General features: G+C 42.5%; 1 pseudogene; it reads right to left on the bottom strand.

The window, feature by feature from the left end:
• Positions 1-447: 447 nt before the first annotated feature.
• LOC147459703 (uncharacterized) lies at positions 448-959 on the bottom strand (annotated as a pseudogene).
• Positions 960-18,940: the final 17,981 nt, after the last annotated feature.

Below are 18,940 nucleotides of genomic sequence, written 5' to 3'. Positions count from 1 at the left end.
TTTATTTGTTGATACTCAATTTGCCCCATCGTTTTAGCATAGTTAGGATATTGCACAACACCACAAGTGTCTTTTTTCCAGTAGCAATTTTTGTCTGACATAAATTGCAAGGCCGTTCCAATAGACACTCCCAAAAACCGCAAGAATGAATGTCTATCTAATGCATTCCATTTTCGAGTTGAGACATGCTTTTCCAAGACCTTTTCACGTTTTTCCATGGCATATCTATTTGTCTCAGCCACAATAGTGTCTACCAAATCAAGAGAAAATAGAGACAAAAAAAGTTGAATCTCTGTAAGCTCTCTTGGAACCTGCCCCAAGTCTGGACCCACAATATCTACAAACGGTGGTAATCTTTTGAAAGTTCCTTCAGGCTCCACAAGCATTTTATAACCACTCTTCCAAGTTGGAAAGCTTACATTTGACCAATCACCCTCATCATCGGAATCACGTAAGACACGGCCTTCTGCCTCCAAAAGCTCATCTTCACACTAATCTTCCTCGCTCACGGATGCATGTTCATCTCCAGACTCATCACCATCTTGCATAACATACACATGTCTACCCTTTTTTACAGCATGTTTCCATGAAGTGCCCCGTTTCTTGAGAATATTCTTTCCCTTCTTGTGAGCATGACTACTCTCAGCATGAGCATTCTACTTCCTTGCATTTACCTCCACAACTCCAACATCACAATGTATTACAAGAGCCTCATCACCGGAAATCCCAGCAGCTACTTTGGCATGAAAGCTAGTACCAAGTGATGAGGCATCCACATTAGTTGCATCCGCATGACTACCCAAGCACTCTTTTGCATGTACTACCCTTGTTCGGCCTCGACCCACAATGTTCTTCTTAGGAGGACGACCTCTCTTAGCAACTAGAGAGGGCACACTAGGCACTCCAGCAAGAGGCAAGCTTGCAATAGAAGCAATGTGAGACACACCCAAAACATCCATAGCCAAAGAATTCTCATGTATATCCACAACATCGGCATTCAATGAATCATCCATAGCATCCATCACATTGCTCGCATAATCATACTCAAAAGGCATTTCAACCACATCAGATGCAAGTAGCATGTCCACATTCGATAATACATTTGACTTTACATTGTTTGCATCCCTCTTTTGTGATGCCAAAACTCTGCCAAAGTAAACTCATCATTTACTTTTGTGATCCTTCTTTTGTGATGCCAAAAACTCTGCCAAAGTAAACTCATCATTTACATCTTCAATGCATTGACGAGTTTCCACTCTTGCAAGATGCATTCGTAACGACTCCCATGATAGCATGTACATAGTGGAATCGCCTTCAAAGACACATTTGAACATTTGAACAATTGTTTGCGTGCATTGAATGACAATATCTTGCCTGCATAACGTTTTTCTTGCCAATCAAGAGGATGGGTTTGCTTTTCCCATGCAAGCCCAAACTCCGTGGCCGGATACAGCAGCTCACGACCTTCTAAAGCCCGACAAAGTTGCATGGAGGGTCAAGCACATCCTAGCGCAGGTGCAGCCAAAAGCATAGGTTGAACTTCACTCGCCATGGCGCTCTGTGCACGGCAACCTGCAACGCTGTTCGGAACCTGTTTCCTACAAAAATTTGACCAGTACTCGGGTTTCGACTGTAGAACGTTAGCCAGGGCAATTTCGCAAGGTTCAGTAAGTGACTACATGCCCCTTTTTGGGTTCAATTTGAACCATTGGATAGGCTTGGCCATCCTATGGCTCCTCTTTGCCAACCCTCTCCCCTCCAAGGCTCCATAGCCAAAGCCATGAAAGCATAAAAATGTCACCAAAAAAGCTTTAATTACAAGCTAATTACGAGGTTTTTTGCTTTTTTAAAAATTGGGACATTTGTTCAAGTCTTGAGAGGCAACTAAGGATAGATTTTTAGTCAGTCTTGATAAATGCTCTCTTCCAAAAAAATCACACCTTTTGAAGTGTTTGCAGGACATTTTAGTGTCTCAGGACACTTTAGTGTCCAATTACAGGACTAGTGTTAATTTGGAAGTTTAAATCTATTCACTATCCCTTGGTAGGTTGTGTACTTCTTTCCTTGAAAATGCAAGTGTGAAGGTTCCAATAATTGACCATGAACCCTTACTAAGTGATTAAGTAATCACGAGTTGGGTCTTACCCCAAAACTATACTCATATAGGCACTCTTAGTCCTAATAGGAGCTTCACTGAAGTTGGAATCGTATTCACAACTAGATCTTTTTCACACCCAAAAGACCATACTCTTGGATTTTTGTGAGCAGGCGTGTTGTTGGCTTCATCCATACACCTTGGTAGAGATAAGACCTTACGAGTTTAAGACGTTCAAAAACTCAATGTGACCTTCACACGTAAAGTGTGTAGTACTAAAATAGCCCAAAAAAATCACTAATGGCAAGACTCTTGCTTGTCCATTATAATTGATGGGTACTCTCAGAGACAGAATGCTGGGATGAGGAAAACGTTGTATTCAAATGTGATGTATTCCCCTTGCATATGATCCCGTGTAGACCATATATGTGTCTTAGCATAGCCTAGAAGCATACAACGGTGTACTTGTACCACGCCCTTGTTGAGATGTCGAGCTCTACACCTTGAGCTGGCATCCACTACGGGTCTTGGCCGCTTACGGCATTTACTCACTGGCGCGTTAGGTGACCGACACGGAGGATCTCTGCCAGTGATTCTACAGTTGGACTACACTTATAGTGCCAGCCTAGTACGCTTCTAGCGAGTTCACACTTAGTGACCGCATGTACATATGTGCTACTTTTCAGCTTTAGCACTTAGTCATTTTGTACTCTCTTTTGTGTGAAGAAGAAGAAGAAGCTTTCCATCTCTGTGTGCTTTGTGCTTGTCTTGTGTAGCTCTCTTGCATCCTCATTCTTTACATGGTATCAGAGCCTGGTGCAGGCAAGAGAGGCTAAGAGAGCAAGAGCATCACAATCCCTTCGTTCGCAATCCACGACCAGATGCACAAGTTTCGCACAGGTCTCCAAAGTGCAGTATACAGAGATTTACTGTACAAGTACAGTGGTTGTATGTACGCTTGATTGTGGACACTCGTTGAGTGTAGAAAGCGTTACAGGTACCACGATAGCAGGTTCAGCAGATTTGCAGGTTTTTGTAGATTGCAGCTATTTTGTCTTAGTGCTTCAAGATGTCTGACGGTTTCAGTCAGATTGTTACTGAGAAGCTTGAGAAAAATAACTACCCTGCATGGAAGTTCAGAATAACAAATTTCCTAAAAGGAAAAGGTTATTGGGACTATGTAGAAGGAGACAATGAAAAGGAACCAGAGATTCCCGAGGCAAATGCTACAGTAGAACAAAGGAAAGCTTTGAGGGACTGGCAACAAGGCCAGAGCAACGTGATGTTTTGGCTTTCTATGAGCATCACAGATGGCATGATGGGCTATCTACAGGATGCTGAAACCCCCGCCATTGCATGGAAAAACTTAGGCAGAGTGTTCGAGGTGAACACCAAGGCCAGAAGCTTCAACTAAAGTCGGAGCTAAATCAGGTTAAGAGGAACAACCTCTCCATCAATGATTATGCTTTGAAGATCAAGAGTATCATTGAGGCTCTTGGATCTATTAAAGTCTCAGTGGAAGACGATGACATTGTCCATGCATGCTTGGATGGTCTAGGAGATGAGTATGTACATTTTAGGTCTTCCATGAATACAAGAGACGACATCCCCGTGTTCCAAGATTTGATTTCTATGCTTATTCTTGAGGAGAAGAACCTTCACACATCTTCTTCTCATGGCAGAAATAATTCTGAACAGGCCTTCTATTCTAACTCCAACAGAGGTAGAGGTAGAGGTCGTGGTCGAGGCCCAAGGGGTTGCAGGGGCCAATTTCTGGAAGGTCAATCAAATCAAAACAATACAGGTGGCAGGGGAAACCAGTCTCAAGGCAGGGGGAGTCAAAGAGGTCGTGGTGCAGGATCAAGCAGGCAGCAACATACTCCAGATAGTAGAGAATGTTGGACTTGTGGTGAAAGAGGTCACATGTCACGTGACTGTCCAAAGGGAAAATCAAGTAGAAAGAGAGAACAGGGCAACTATGCATCTACTAGCAGAGATGCAGATGACAGAAAAAACGAGCGCATGTTTGTTATGCAGCATGTAATGAATACAATGACTGCAGAGAATTCCACCCAAGATGATGTTTGGTATGTGGATTCAGGTGCCTCTAATCACATGACGTCTCGTGGAGAGTGGTTTAGAGATATGCGCAAACCAGATGTGTCAGGCTATGTGCAGAGAGGAGATGACACAGCTCACCCCATTGCTCATGTAGGGGACATACCTCTAAATACGAAGAGTGGGAAATCAAAGTACTTAGCAGATGTACTTCATGTCCCAAACATTACAAAGAATCTTGTTTCTGTTGGACAAATGGTTGAGCAGGGTTTGCAGGTTCGCTTCAATCCAAATGGCTGTTATATAGAAGATTTCCAGAATGGCTGTAAGCTGATCACAGAGGGCAAATGTGTGGGCAGAATGTTTACGCTGAATGTAGACATGCCTGAGGTAAAAGCTGCATTATTTGCACAGGGCACAGGTGTTGTGGCTGATGTTGACATTTGGCACAAACTCATTGGCCATGTCAATGAGTAGAGATTGTGCAGCATGCAATCAAAACAGATTGTAAAAGGTTTGCCCAAATTCAAGGTGGATGGTATGCATAAAGTGTGTGCAGCATGCCAGTTTGGAAAACAGTCAAAGGGCTCATTTCCACATGAGCGCAATGTATGTAAAAGGCCACTTGAGGTGGTGCACACAGATGTTTGGGGTCCAACCGATACTGCAAGTATACATAGTTGTAGGTATTATGTCTCTTTCATTGATGACCATACAAGGAAATTATGGGTCTACTTCATGCGTAACAAAAGTGAAGTGTTTGGTCACTTTCAAGACTTCAAAGTCATGATTGAGAAGGAGACAGATATGCAAATCAAGACATTGAGGTCAGATGGAGGGGGAGAGTAATTCTCCAATGATTTTTCAAATTTTTTGCGCATGCATGGTATACACAGGCAGTTTACATGCAGATATACTCCACAGCAGAATGGGGTCGTAGAAAGGAAAAACAGGCACATTGCAGAGGTTGCACGTGCATTGATGAATGAGAAGAACATGCCTCATCATTTCTGGGCTGAAGCTGTAAATACAACTGTGTACATTATGAACAGGACAACTACAGCTGCGGTGCATGATGTAACACCTGAGGAAAAGTTTACAGGTACAAAGCCTGATTTGGCACACTTGAAAGTGTTTGGCTGCATAGCTTACGTGCATGTACCAGATGAGTTGCGTAGGAAATTGGATCCTAAAGCAGAGAAATGTATTCTTGTGGGATATTCCCTTGAACAAAAGGGGTACAGGTGCTACAATCCTACTACACGAGAATTACGAGTGAGCAGAGATGTAGTCTTTGATGAGATGAGCAGCTGGTACAGTAATGCACATGGCACTATTGGGGCTGATGTAAAAGATGATGTGGTTGTACAAAATGTGAGGCCACAGTCACAGGTTTTGAGTGGACCACAAGACTCCTCTTCTCGTGGCTCTGTTGAGAAACCATGGAATGGTAGACTACGTACGCAGGTTACTCCACCAACAGGTAGAGGGAATGTATCACGAAAAGGAAAGGAAAAGGTTGATGAACCTCCCTTTATGGTTGATGCATCATCAGGTTTTTCACATGTAGACATGGATTCAGATGGTTCTGAACAAAGTCTTGATGAGGAATTTGGAATTCCGGCTGTCAGGACACCTGGTGTAAGGAAAGTACAAGAAGATGCTAGAGGGCAAAGGAGTGACCAAGGACCGTGCAGATCTAATAGAGTCAGAAATCCAGTTCAAAAATTGACTTATGATGGGTATCTAGCGCATCACCAAGCTTACATGGCTAAGGTGATACAGGATGTGGAGCCCACATGTTTTGAGGATGCAGTTGGAAATGTGCATTGGGATGATGCAATGAATGAAGAGATGGCTGCATTGGAAGCAAATGACACATGGGAGTTGGTGCCATTGCCAAGTGGCAAGAAAGCTATTGGCTATAAATGGGTGTATAAAACCAAGCATAAGGCTGATGGTAACATTGAGCATCACAAGGCAAGGCTGGTCGCAAAGGGTTTTGCACAGACGTATGTCATAGACTATGAGGAGACCTTTGCTCCAGTGGCAAAGATGACGACTGTGAGAGCTGTCATAGCAGTGGCTGCATCTAGAGGATGGATTATGCATCAAATGGATGTAAAGAATGCCTTCTTGAATGGTGAGTTGCAAGAGGAAGTGTATATGGATTAGCCACCTGGTTATGTCGATCCAGGTTACCCAGATTATGTATGCAGACTTCTCAAAGCTTTGTATGGTTTGAAGCAGGGCTCTAGAGCATGGTATGACAGGATTGCCAAGTATCTTGTCAGTATTGGTTTTAGGAGAGCTCATGCTGATCATTCACTCTATGTACGTGAGAGTGATGTGGGGATTGTGGTCATTACCATATATGTAGATGACCTTATTATTGTTGGTGACAATGCTATGGAGATTGACCATGTGAAGGGTCTTCTGAAACAAGAGTTTGAAATAAAAGATTTGGGCGAGTTGCGCTACTTTCTTGGCATTGAGGTGATCAGGACTCCAGAGGGTGTATGGCTGTCACAGAGACAATATGCTTTGGACATGTTGTCAAAGTATGGTATGGCTGATTGTAAGCCGATTTCCATTCCCTTGGATGTGAATGCAAAGCTGAGTGCAGAGAAGGGTGATGTTGTTGAGGATGTCAATATGTACAGGAAGATGGTGGGTAGTCTAATCTACTTGACTATCACAAGGCCAGACTTGAGCTACACAGTAGGCTTGGAGAGTCAGTTCATGCAGCTTTCGAGGAAGCCACATTTGGATGGAGTACGACGCACACTTAGGTATGTGCAAGGGACTCTTGACTACGCATTGTTCTATGCAGCAGATGCACCATTAGCATTGTATGGGTATACTGATGCAGATTGGGCAGGTAGCATTGTTGATAGGAGATCTACGAGTGGCTTCATGTTCTCTTTTGGGAGTGCTGCTGTTACTTGGAGCAGCAAAAAGCAGCCTACGGTTGCTTTATCGAGCACAGAGGCCGAGTACAGAGGTGCAGCAGTTGCGGCGTGCGAGGTAGCTTGGCTACGCACATTACTTGAGGACTTGGGAGTGTAGGTGGATCAGCAGATTGTCATTCATTGTGACAACCTCAGCAGCATGCAGTTGGCTAGGAACCCAATGTTCCATGCTAGGACCAAACACATAGAGGTCCATTACCACTACGTTCGAGAGCGAGTGTTGGCGGGCGACATCGACTTGGTCTACGTCAGCACAGAGGAGCAGATAGAGGATATCTTTACCAAGGCCCTCGGAGCTGAGAAGCTTCGACGTTTCCGGACTATGCTTGGACTCTGCGACATGCAGAGCTCGAGGGGGAGTGTTGAGATGTCGAGCTCTACACCTTGAGCTGGCATCCACTACGGGTCTTGGCCGCTTACGGCATTTACTCACTGGCACGTTAGGTGACCGACACGGAGGATCTCTGCCAGTGATTCTACAGTTGGACTACACTTATAGTGCCAGCCTAGTACGCTTCTAGCGAGTTCACACTTAGTGACCGCATGTACATATGTGCTACTTTTCAGCTTTAGCACTTAGTCATTTTGTACGCTCTTTTCTGTGAACAAGAAGAAGAAGCTTTCCATCTCTGTGTGCTTTGTGCTTGTCTTGTGTAGCTCTCTTGCATCCTCATTCTTTACAGCCCTCGTAGAGAGAGGCACCATAAGTCACATCGTGACCCACTGACCTTGTATGTGAACGTGACCGTACTAGGGGAACTTTAAACATGGCACGTTGCCTGTGAATAACATAAAAAAAATATTTGAAGATATCAGTTACTTACCTTGTCCTTGACAGAGTATATAGTGTTAGAGTGGAAACGTATGCAATGATGGGTGTTGTACGACCATCGTACTAGTATGCCATGCATTCATATCAAAAAATGAAATGATAAGCCATTGGCTTCAATAACAGTCTCAACCATGTGAGTTGTTGGTAGACATGCCTTGCACAATTACACTGGCATGGATACATCATAGTGCACCTTTGCATAAACTATGAGCTTATATCCACATAGTATCAAAGATGTGTGCCATTATCATTCATCCGAAGTCAATTGATAAGACTATATGGCACATAAGAGAAGCAGTGCTTCACATGAAGACAGGGAAAACACTTTGCTTGTACAGTTGCTTCATATGGAGTCTGCCCAAGCACTTTTCTTTGCACAGAAGAGAGATCTATTCCAAAATGAGAAGTAAAACATAGACAAAAACAAACATAGCTCAAAATTGACTAACCTTGTCACCCACTTGTGGGTAGGGTTCTGGTAGTGCACTCGAATCCGGCACATAGCCATATATGTGAATAACTTGAGTGTTGTTGGATGTCCCGCACATGCCTTCTTGGCTTGGTTTAATTTGATCTGTATTGAGAGAACATGCACACATTGCAGAGACTCCCAAGTTCGTATGATGATAGCATATTCCGAACGTCAAAAACTGCTAGAGATTAGCTATCAAGAGTCAACTATTGCCCAACACTATCAAGTGCACTTGGCACCGAAAGTCATAGCATCCCGTATGTGTGGCGATCGCATTGGATTCAGCCCATAGCTGTGGATGTCAATGTGTTGACCACTGCTTTGTATACTTATGTTGCGTGCTCCTTGAAGCTACAATGCCTTTGAAGTGATTATATATCCAATGCATCGAGCCGTGCTCCTAAAAGCCTTGCTTTCCTTCATTTTTAGGTAGCACAAGGGTTTATCTTCACCTGACCGCATCAATGGCAGACAGCTTGCATAGCAATAGGCCTTGCCAGTATTTCTATCTTATAAGCTAGAGTGTTACTGTACAAGCCACAAGGCTTGCTTGTACTTGATTTACTGCGACTAGATAACTTACAAAATGTTACCTGGATTCATGACCACTTTTGAACAAGATTTTTTGCATATACTTTGAACAATGTGGCAAACAAAACAAAAAACATTGCGTACCTTTCAAAGTACTCCTGCCGAGTTGCCTTGCTTACTGTTTTGATTGTGTGTCCATGGCAATCTCCCAGCGTAGCCCGTGAAATGCTCATGGCCAACATAGAAAAGAGTCATACCTCATGATTGGTTGTCTGCACCATGCCTTTGCATGATATAACTCAATAGCCAGAAAAACTTGTCGAACACAAGCACCTTGTGATTGCTCTGCAATAATTACGATAATGTTTGTCGTAGAACCTTGTGATTGTTGTGCAATAATTACGGTAATGTTTGGCATAGCACTTAGGAACTTGAGAAATGTCCTTTCTGACGACCCAATCCTCATCAAATTGCTTGTAGCGGTCATTGTAACGACCCTTTCTGTAGTTTTGAGGTCGTATCCGTGAATTACTCTCTTGTTGCATGCTTATTGTAACCAAGAAGATGACGTTGCATATGTTGCACTAATGAAAATTTTTCTCTTTGGCCTTGCCGACTTCCTTTGAACCCCTCATCATTTCCTCGAGGTGCCAAATGCGGTGTCAACAACATGCATGTTCTACCGTGGCCCATGGTAAAGCAGCCCTTGCATTCCTTGCAGGCCCCCCTTGCTACTCATCATGCTTTACTTTGCATGAGATTATCCAATGATATCACTCAAAACCTCTGCAATTTATGAGAAATAACAGAAATTTAATCTAATCAAACCCCTGGACTGCCTTGGCCATCCCGCTCAAGGTTGTCGATGGTGAGGTCAAGAGGTTGAATGGGGGGTTGCCAACTCTGGGCACCCTCCCTTCCCCTTGTTTGATTAAAACGTCAGCCTTGGGCATCTGTGGTGTGAAAACAAGCTCCCAAAAATAGTCTCTGTAGTGTTGAGCGTTGCCGACTGCTGCGGAGGAAGACGAGCTCTTAGCTCCCGCCACAAGCGCCCAGCAATGGCACTTCAGTGTTGAAATCACCCGCTTTCTGCCCTGCAAACCTAGAAAGCCAAAGCGCACTCAATTTCATGCAGGTGGACATCGATCCACACCACGGCTAATCCCGCCGTCCCACGGTCTTCTTCTCGAGCATCGGCCTTGCATGGGCGGTGTCCCATGACTCGTGATCCATGGACTCGACCTGCTCCCCTCCTTCTCCTCCTTAAGGCGCCTTCCCATGGCCTCCACCATTCCTCCCTTGCCAGAGGGCTTGTCCACGACCAGAGAGAGAGAGAGAGAGAGAGAGAGAGAGAGAGAGAGAGAGAGAGAGAGAGAGAGAGAGAGAGAGCCATGCATCCATGCAACACCTTCCTAATGCCTTCCTCCCTCCTCCATAGCTCTCCCCTCTCCTAGCTCTGATACCAGTGAAAGGCATAGGGAACTAGAACATGCTAATCTCCACCCAATCGTGCTCTATATAGGCCCTTGGCCTACTCAACATAGAGACCCCCTTGACTGCATGTCCGTCCTGGCCCTTGGCCCTGCCTGGTCCTACCCTTGGCATGACAGTGCATACTATAGAAGCTTCATAGCAAATAAATTTCAAATAGCAAGACCACTACATGACTCCCGGGGGATTCACCATGTAAAACTTACCGTACCACGTAAGTGTAGGGGAGGGGGGTTTTTTTACAAGTTACATAAGTGTATAAGTTAGGGGTAGGCCCCCAATAATTTATCTCCAAGCTTAAAAATAAGGGAGGGGATGTCATATTTATGGGATGGGAGGGGGGGGGGTGAGAAAAGGGAAAAATGAGAGGAAGTATTTGTGTTTCAAAATCATGGCTTCCCAAAAGAGTCTGCCCTCAAACTTGTGAGTCAATAGCTACAAAGATACATACAAGAACTAACATTGCTTTGTATCAATTGCTTGTGTTGGGATTATAGTTCATTTGTTGAAGGATGAAAGCTATAAAGAGTTTGTATAGATGCAAATATACACGGAGAAACTAGCACACTATTATAACCATGTTTTCTGAGTAATTTAGATGGATCAGATTGGATGAGTAGCTAGAGTGCAGGTTGAATGGGCACATAGTTTGAAAGTCAAACTAAGACACATTGAAGGTACATCTAGTTATCAACAAAAGTGGTTTCTTAGTATGTTGCTAGTCACTATGTTACACGCTCTTTGAATAGTTTTACTCAGTTAGGCCCATGTCACATGAGGGCGGTGGACGCAGCCTCCGTGGATAGCAATGATCGGGTGCTTTTTGCACGATAAAACACCATGTCCATCAAAGCAATCACATGAGGTGATCACCTTTTCAACAAAACCTAACAAGTTCTGTGCGCATCTGAACTCTGATTGGTTGCTGTGTAGGATGGGCGGGGTTGGGTATCATAGACCCCTTGGAAACAAATCTTCGTAGCATGCCCATGACATGGCTTCCAGCTCACCAGAAGGGAAGCGTATCCACCACTCCATGTGACAGAAAATCGAGAAGGCGGAATGCAGGATTGGTCCAGCTCACTACGGTGCATGGCCGTCCGGATATGTCTGACAGAGGCCTTAGATCATGTGAGACCTAAATTTTATATGTAAGATAGGGGTATGATAGTTTTTTGTATTGATTGTTGTATAAGAGTAGAAAGGGGGGTAATATTCCCTAATATGAATCGTATATACGGGTTTTATCAAAGTTGTTCGCTCGGAGGTGGCCTCCCATTTTGTATATAGAGTGAATCCCCCGGGACATGACTTAACTAGGAAGAATTTTAAGTATGTATGGACTGCTAAGGACCAAAATGCTTTTGATAAGCTCAAAGAGAATCTTACTTCCCAACCAGTCTTCCTGCTTTGGATCCCTCAAAGTAATTTGAGGTCCAATGTGATGCTTGTGGTGATTGCCTTGGAGCAACTTTGCTTTAAGAAAGGCATGCCATAGTGAGAAAACAGCATCCACTAAACCAACACAAGTAGGAACAGTTGTTGCAGCACCGCTTTTAGCCATAGAAGACATGCTCAAAAGGATGAACAACATGATGAATAACATGCAGAAAGCACCTATGAGGGAACCAGGGCAAGGGATACATCAACAAGGACAACCAATTAGACCACATATGGTGTGAAATCGAGGATAAATGGACCAACCATGAGACCAACAAGTGCTACTTCCGACCAAAGTATGATGGTAATGTTCAGTACGTGCCCATGAGGCCACAAGGACAACCAATGTACAGATACTAGCCTAACATGGAACCAACTCAAAGACCACCGATGGGTATGGAAAGACCTCAACCTATGTTGGGTCAACAACCTCCGTATCCAAGACATAATGCAGTGCCTGTAAAGTACATGCATTCAGAAGGAGTCATAGATGAACAAGCACTAGTGCCTGTTACACCCTATGCTGAGCCTAGTCCATCTACAATAATAGTAGAAGGAGATTGGTATAATTCACATCCACCACCAATGAAAGAACCTGTGACTTATGCTCCACCAGAGCTTGCACCAATGTATTATGTAGCTAAGCAAGGTGTTGACCTCCCATGGTAAGACCCATGATTAAGCCAAGAACGAGAAATTGTCATAACTGTGGTGCAGATGATCATTGGAAAAATAAATGCCCAGAGCATGACAAGAACCTCAAGCCAATTGAAGCTTATTTCATACAATGTTGCAAAAAGGGAGGACACTTCCCAGAAGATTGTCCCAAAAATCCTTTAAACAAGGGGAAAACATTAGTAAATGTAGTCCAAGTGATACCTAGTAGCTCATCTGAGAGTGAACCGATTGTTCCAGTCAAGATAATCACTAGAGCCCAGGCTAAGAAAAAGAAACACAACTCCTCTGATGATTCGGAGAATACAAAAATTTCCTCTCAAAGGATCAAAAGAAGCAGAAGCAAAAGATATGAGATGAGAAAACAAAATCGAGGAGAAAGCAAAAAATCTATTCCAAGAAAAGGTGAAAAAAACTGAAGGTGAAATCAAAGAAACAACCATGAAATCTGGAGGATCAATTTTGGTTGATAAAATTTTTGAGTCTATTAATGCAGCCTTAGAAGCTTATTAAGCAAGACTTAAACCAGACGAGAACATGGAAAACAAATGGAAAAACTATCCTTCTCAAGACATGGAAGCAGCTAAGCTTGACGCTTATCAGATTTTGGTAAGAATCACGCAAGAAATGCTGGAAAAACAAAAACCCAAGCTCAAAAGTATGGCAAAACCTGAGGAGCTTGTGGTAAGAGACACTAAAGAAAAATCCGAAGTGGTAATAGAGCCCTACATTGAACCAAAAGAACCAGAGCTTGTAGTGCCAGACAGTGAAGATTCCTTAGACGGAATTCCCTTCGTGGAGGAAGACTGGCCAAGACACTGATGGGAAAAAGTTAGAGAAATCAATGATGGGAGCCTAACTCTAAAGTCATCTCCTATAGAGGAAGTTTGGTTAGACAACCTACCTCATGATATGGACATAGATGTACAATCCTTGTATGGGGATTGAGAATCTGAAGCTTCAAGGATGTCTAAACCATTGACCTTGAAAAAATTACCCTCTTACTTGGGAGGTAACGAAGATGAATCCATAGTGTGTAAGACCACTCAAGTAAAAAGAGTGAAACAGACCCTAGAAGTAGACAATATTCATTCAATCATGTCTACACCCATACAATGCACTCTTACTTTGGGAGAACTCTTAAAAATTAGACCATATTTATGGAATGACCTATAGAAAACCCTAGAGAAGGTGGGGATAACGGGGCTCATCATAAAAAATTTGGAAAGATTGAAACACAAAATGGATAACAAAGAGATTCGATTTGTTCCAATGAACAAATTCAGAGAATACTATGAAGGGGAAGAAGGAAACACCACCCTTCTAGTGAAATATAATGACATTGAAACCATGGCAATATTGGATAGTGGAGCAGGCATAGCCATAGCCATGAAAGCCGTATGGGAATCCTGGGGACAACGAGCCATTAGACAAACTTGAATGAAATTGCAATTGGCAAACGGACATATTGAAAGACCCTTAGGACTAATAGAGAAGGTGATAGTTAATTCCTGTGGGATTGAATATCAACACACTTTTTCCATAGTGGACTTTGCGAATAAACTCAATTACAAAATCATATTGGGAAGACCTTTCATACGACGTACAGCTTATCCAATATTGGGGAAACAACTATCTGTACTTGAAGCAGTGGGATCCATAACAAGGGTTAATCTAAAAGATCACACTTATAGAGATTTCATGAAACGTCCATACAAGAGTTTGATTCAGTTTCTTCGACTGAAACTAAGCTTCCTTCTTAGTTAAACAAAGACAGTCCTATTTGGATGTGCGGAGCTTCAGAAAACGAGAGCTTAAAAAGAGAAGAATGTACATTAGAAAGGGATTGCACAGGCGAAGCCTATGTACCTGAACCCTTTCCAGAACATTTTTTTTAGCGAGTGGACTCAAGTTTTAGTGACAATGTGTGAATACGTCTATGCCTACTCAATTTTGCAATGAGGATGGCTACAACATAATTCCCATCCAAATGATTTCAACCCTTCACATTGAAGATAAAATTGAGGAACCCAAGGACTTGATGAAAGCTCAACAAGTCTTTTTAGACCTCTACTACGATGTAACAGATGAGTTAGATGAACACTCAGCTACCTCAGAAGATTCGGGGTCAGAAAAAGAGCATGTCACTACAAGAGGTACTTCACATTAGCGTCCCTGGTGTCGCTATCAGTGTCGCTATGAGCGTCTCTATTCTATTTCTTACATAGAAACGTCTATAGCGACGCTCATAGCGACGCTGACAGGAGTAAAAACTAAACCGAGAACGCTCAAAAACTCAGATCTCAGATCTGAGTTTTTGACGCTCAAGCAAAGAGGTAACCCGTGCTCTCCCTCTCTCTCTCTTTCTTCCCCACACACATACACGAGGAGAGGAAGGAGAGCCAGGTATGCTTCTTCCCTCTCCTCTCTCATTCCCTTCCCCTCTTTCTCTCTCTCTCTCTCTCCCTCTCTCTCTCTCTCTCTCTCTCTCTCTCTCTCACACACACACACACACACACACACACATTGTGTCTTTGAAAGAAATAAAGAAAGAGAGAGAGAGAGATAGAGAGAGAAAGAGAGAGCACATGCATAAACAAAAAACACATACACACACATGCATAAACAAAGAATGCATACACACACATTGAGAGAGGAAAAGAAAAAGAGAGAGAGAGAGAGAGAGAGATAAAGTAAAGAGAGAGAAAGATATAAAACAAAGAGAAAGAGAGAGAGAGAGGAGAAAACAAAGAGAAAGAGAGAGAGAATAAAAAACCAAAGAGAGGGGGGGGAGAAGACGAAAGAGAGAGCTAAGGGGAGAAAACAAAGAGAGAGAGAGAGATTAGGTTAAGATTTAAATTAGATTAGGGTAGATTACATTTAGATTTATGTTTATGTTGAGTTTAAGATTAGGTTAGATTTAAATTTACGCTAGATTAAGATTAGGTTAGATTTAAAATTAGGGCAGTATTAAATATTAGCTACCTATGTTAGATTTAAGCTAGATTACATTTAGGTTTATGATTTAAGATTGGATTAGATTTAGTTTTATGTTGAGTTACTATTAGACTATATTTAGATTTAAGATTAAGACAAGATTTAAGATTAACTAGATTAAGTATAGATTTAAGTTAAATTACATTTAGGTTTAGGTTAGATTTAAGATTAGATTAGATCTAGATTTATGTTAGATTAGATTAGATTTTATTAGATTTTAGTGCATGTCAATGAAGGCGCGCTTTGCCTAAAGAGAAAACACTAGTTACACAACAATATGTATATTCCCATCAGAATCTGACACCTATTAACTCACACACTAACCATATTCAATTAGCGGGAAATCACCACATGTTCAATTAGGTTAGATTTAAGATTAGATTTTGATTGAGTTTTTAAAGTAGAGTCTACCTTCGGGATTATGGTAAAAAAATTAGAGTTAGACGAATGGTGATCTCTCTCCTCCTCTCTACGGATACGACCTTAAGTTGGAAATCTTTCAACAACAAGATACTCAGATCGGAGTCCAACATGTAATGTGCTAAGTAATCCCTTGAACAAAGATCTACTGTGAAGAGATGTTAAGATGCTCTGAATTGCTACAGCTAGAGAAGAGGCAAAGCGGTTTTATCCACTACATGCACTATTATGTAGACGTGGGTGTGCAGATTTCTTGTACCCACAAATATAGGCATTGACCAATAAAGACGAGATTATAACCTGGTGGTTCTGATATTTGTGCACCTCTAGATCGAGGTGTGCAGGGATTGGACATGACTAGAGAATGGGAGGTAGTTTACAGTGTGAACAAAGAGAGAGAGAGAGAGAGAGAGAGAGAGAGAGAGAGAGAGAGAGAGAGAGAGAGAAGACGGGGGATGCCAATAGAAGATTAAATTTATGTCCAGGTTATAAGGTTTTTACCTTCATTATGATTAGTGACGAGGATGTGGGACCGTCCAATCGAAACACCTATCCTCAACAAGGATCTTATGTCCTTGTAATCAATGCAAGCATATTGTGCGATGGACAAGACATATTTCTTTGCAGCACGTTCATGAATTTGACGAGTTCGATCCATCTATTATAGATTGAGTTGTTGCCAATTATAACTCGTTGGACCCTGATGCTGGCCAACAGACAGCAATCTTGCAACCCAATAGACATGTTCGCAGGCGCTTTGGTCAAGCAGTATACGTGAGGCCACAAGATGTAGCCTCTGACAGCTTGGAGGAGGATCATGCAGACTACATTCCCAACGAGGAAATGTTTGAGCCCGAGATTGATGAAATGATCGAGATGATCATGGATTTAGAAAGGCTTATCTATGATGATATGAAAAGTGAAGCCGATACGCCATTGTATGATCGAGCACATGTGTCTAGATTGAAGGCGCTCCTAGTTCTTCTCAACATGCAGGCAAACTTTGGATGGAGTGACACTAGCGTCAAAGCGCTTTTCAAGTGATCTATTACAATGTGTTTACTTTAATAAAAAACTCTAGATGTATAATGATTTGATAGATTGCTTACACAAGTGTACCACATTTTTTTGTTGTGTAGATTGCTCAAAGAGCACATACTGCTAGCAGCTGATAATGTGATGCCAGATTCCAGAGAGGAATCAAGAAAGATCTTGTGAGCTTTTGGATAGACTACAATTCAATTCATGCTTGTCCTAACGAATGCATTCTTTTCAGAGGGGAATACATAGACATGGAGAAGCGTTCAAAATGTGATTCCAAGAGATATCGAGTAGATCTCCACAGAACAAATATTCCACAAAAGGTTTTGCGACATTTTTCTCTGCTTCCTCGCATCAAGATTTTGTTCAAATGTAATTCCATGGCCGCCCTAGCATCATTGCATGAGGAAATAAATCTTCAGATGGTGTGCTACGGATTCCTGCAGATTGTGCAGCTTGGAAACATATAGATGAAACATGGCAGGATTTTGCCAAGGAAGCTCGAAATTTTTCGCCTAGGCCTAGATATGGATATCATAAATCAATTTGGTCAAAGATCAACATCTTATAGTGTATGGCCCTTTATCATTGTCAACTACAACATTCCCAAGTGGTTGACTACCAAGAAGGGACACATGTGGCTAAGCTTGATTGTGCCGGGGTGGTATAAAGTGAAAAATATGGATGTGTATCATTGTCCACTATTGGAAGAGCTACTATAATTGTGGATTGGCATAGAAGTGGGTGGATATGAGCCGACACACAGGTTGACGGAATGCTTTCATCAGATGCATTCTAATGTGGACCATGCATGACTATCCCGGACTAATAGAATTCTCAGGTGATTTACACTCAAACTCAAACATTGTAAATCCTGGTTTTTCTCAAGCTTATCTATTGTCATGTGTATACATGCAGGGCTTCAAGAAAGCGGATACAGAGCATGTGTCACATGTGGACCTAGACTAAATGCACGTCGGGCGCCCTCATTGAAGAAGCAAATGTACGAAGATCATCAAGTGTATCTTCCAGAGAATCATGTATTACGCGATGGTTTTTGGGAAGAGATCCACCGAGGATGTCTGTGCAAGCATGGTTAGTGCAGAAGGATATGTGTGATGACGGTTTGCCCCCAAGGATGAAGAGACTCTCTCTATGGTACGAGTTACCCTATTGGCCCCGACTTATGATCAATCACCTGCTCCATCCAATGCATATATTCAAGAATGTGGGTTATCTTCTATGGGGCTATCTGGCCGGTAAGAAAGATACTTTGGGAGCTAGGGTTGACTTTAGAAATGTGGATCGTATGGAGCAATATTGGTCGCAGACAGCATCCGATGGATATTCCCTAAAGCGCCATGGATTTTCACAGGAGCCCAAGAACGCAAAGTAAAAGAGACCATTCGATCTGTGCGGACCCCCACTGGCATAATGCACTCGCTCTAAACATGTTTTATTAAAGAAGGAAAGCTGTTTGAAGTCACGATTGGCATAAAATGTGTCAAGTATGTTTGTAGTGGAATATATCATAGTGAGAATTGTGTAATAAATTCGTGTGTGGACTTCAATATCATTGCTAGACGTTGTCAGGAGTTTTTTGGAGCAAGGGATTGTGCATATTTACATACACATGCATGGTGCATCAAATAAAGAATTGCCCATTTTTCACAGCCAGGTGGTTACGTGGGGCCCACATGTGTACAGGTAGGACAGGGTGTACATAGTGCATCCATTTTCACTATTACCAGTACCACTGTGTTTTTTCTACAATAAAGAGGAGTTGTTAGCGCGTAAGAATTATCGAGGAAGCTATCCACGGGCCGATGACATGAGCTAAGCAGGTGCGTCAGATGGCATCTAGTGGCGTCAAGAGGCCGAACGTGGTCAATAGTTGCACGTGGAGAAGTCTGGAC

Source organism: Adiantum capillus-veneris, chromosome 4 (genome assembly GCF_014529385.1).
Source record: "Adiantum capillus-veneris isolate H3 chromosome 4, ASM1452938v2, whole genome shotgun sequence".
In the NCBI taxonomy this organism is placed as follows: Eukaryota; Viridiplantae; Streptophyta; class Polypodiopsida; order Polypodiales; family Pteridaceae; genus Adiantum; species Adiantum capillus-veneris.
The sequence above is the reverse complement of the archived record's forward strand: the minus strand, read 5'-3'. Positions and strand labels throughout refer to the sequence as shown.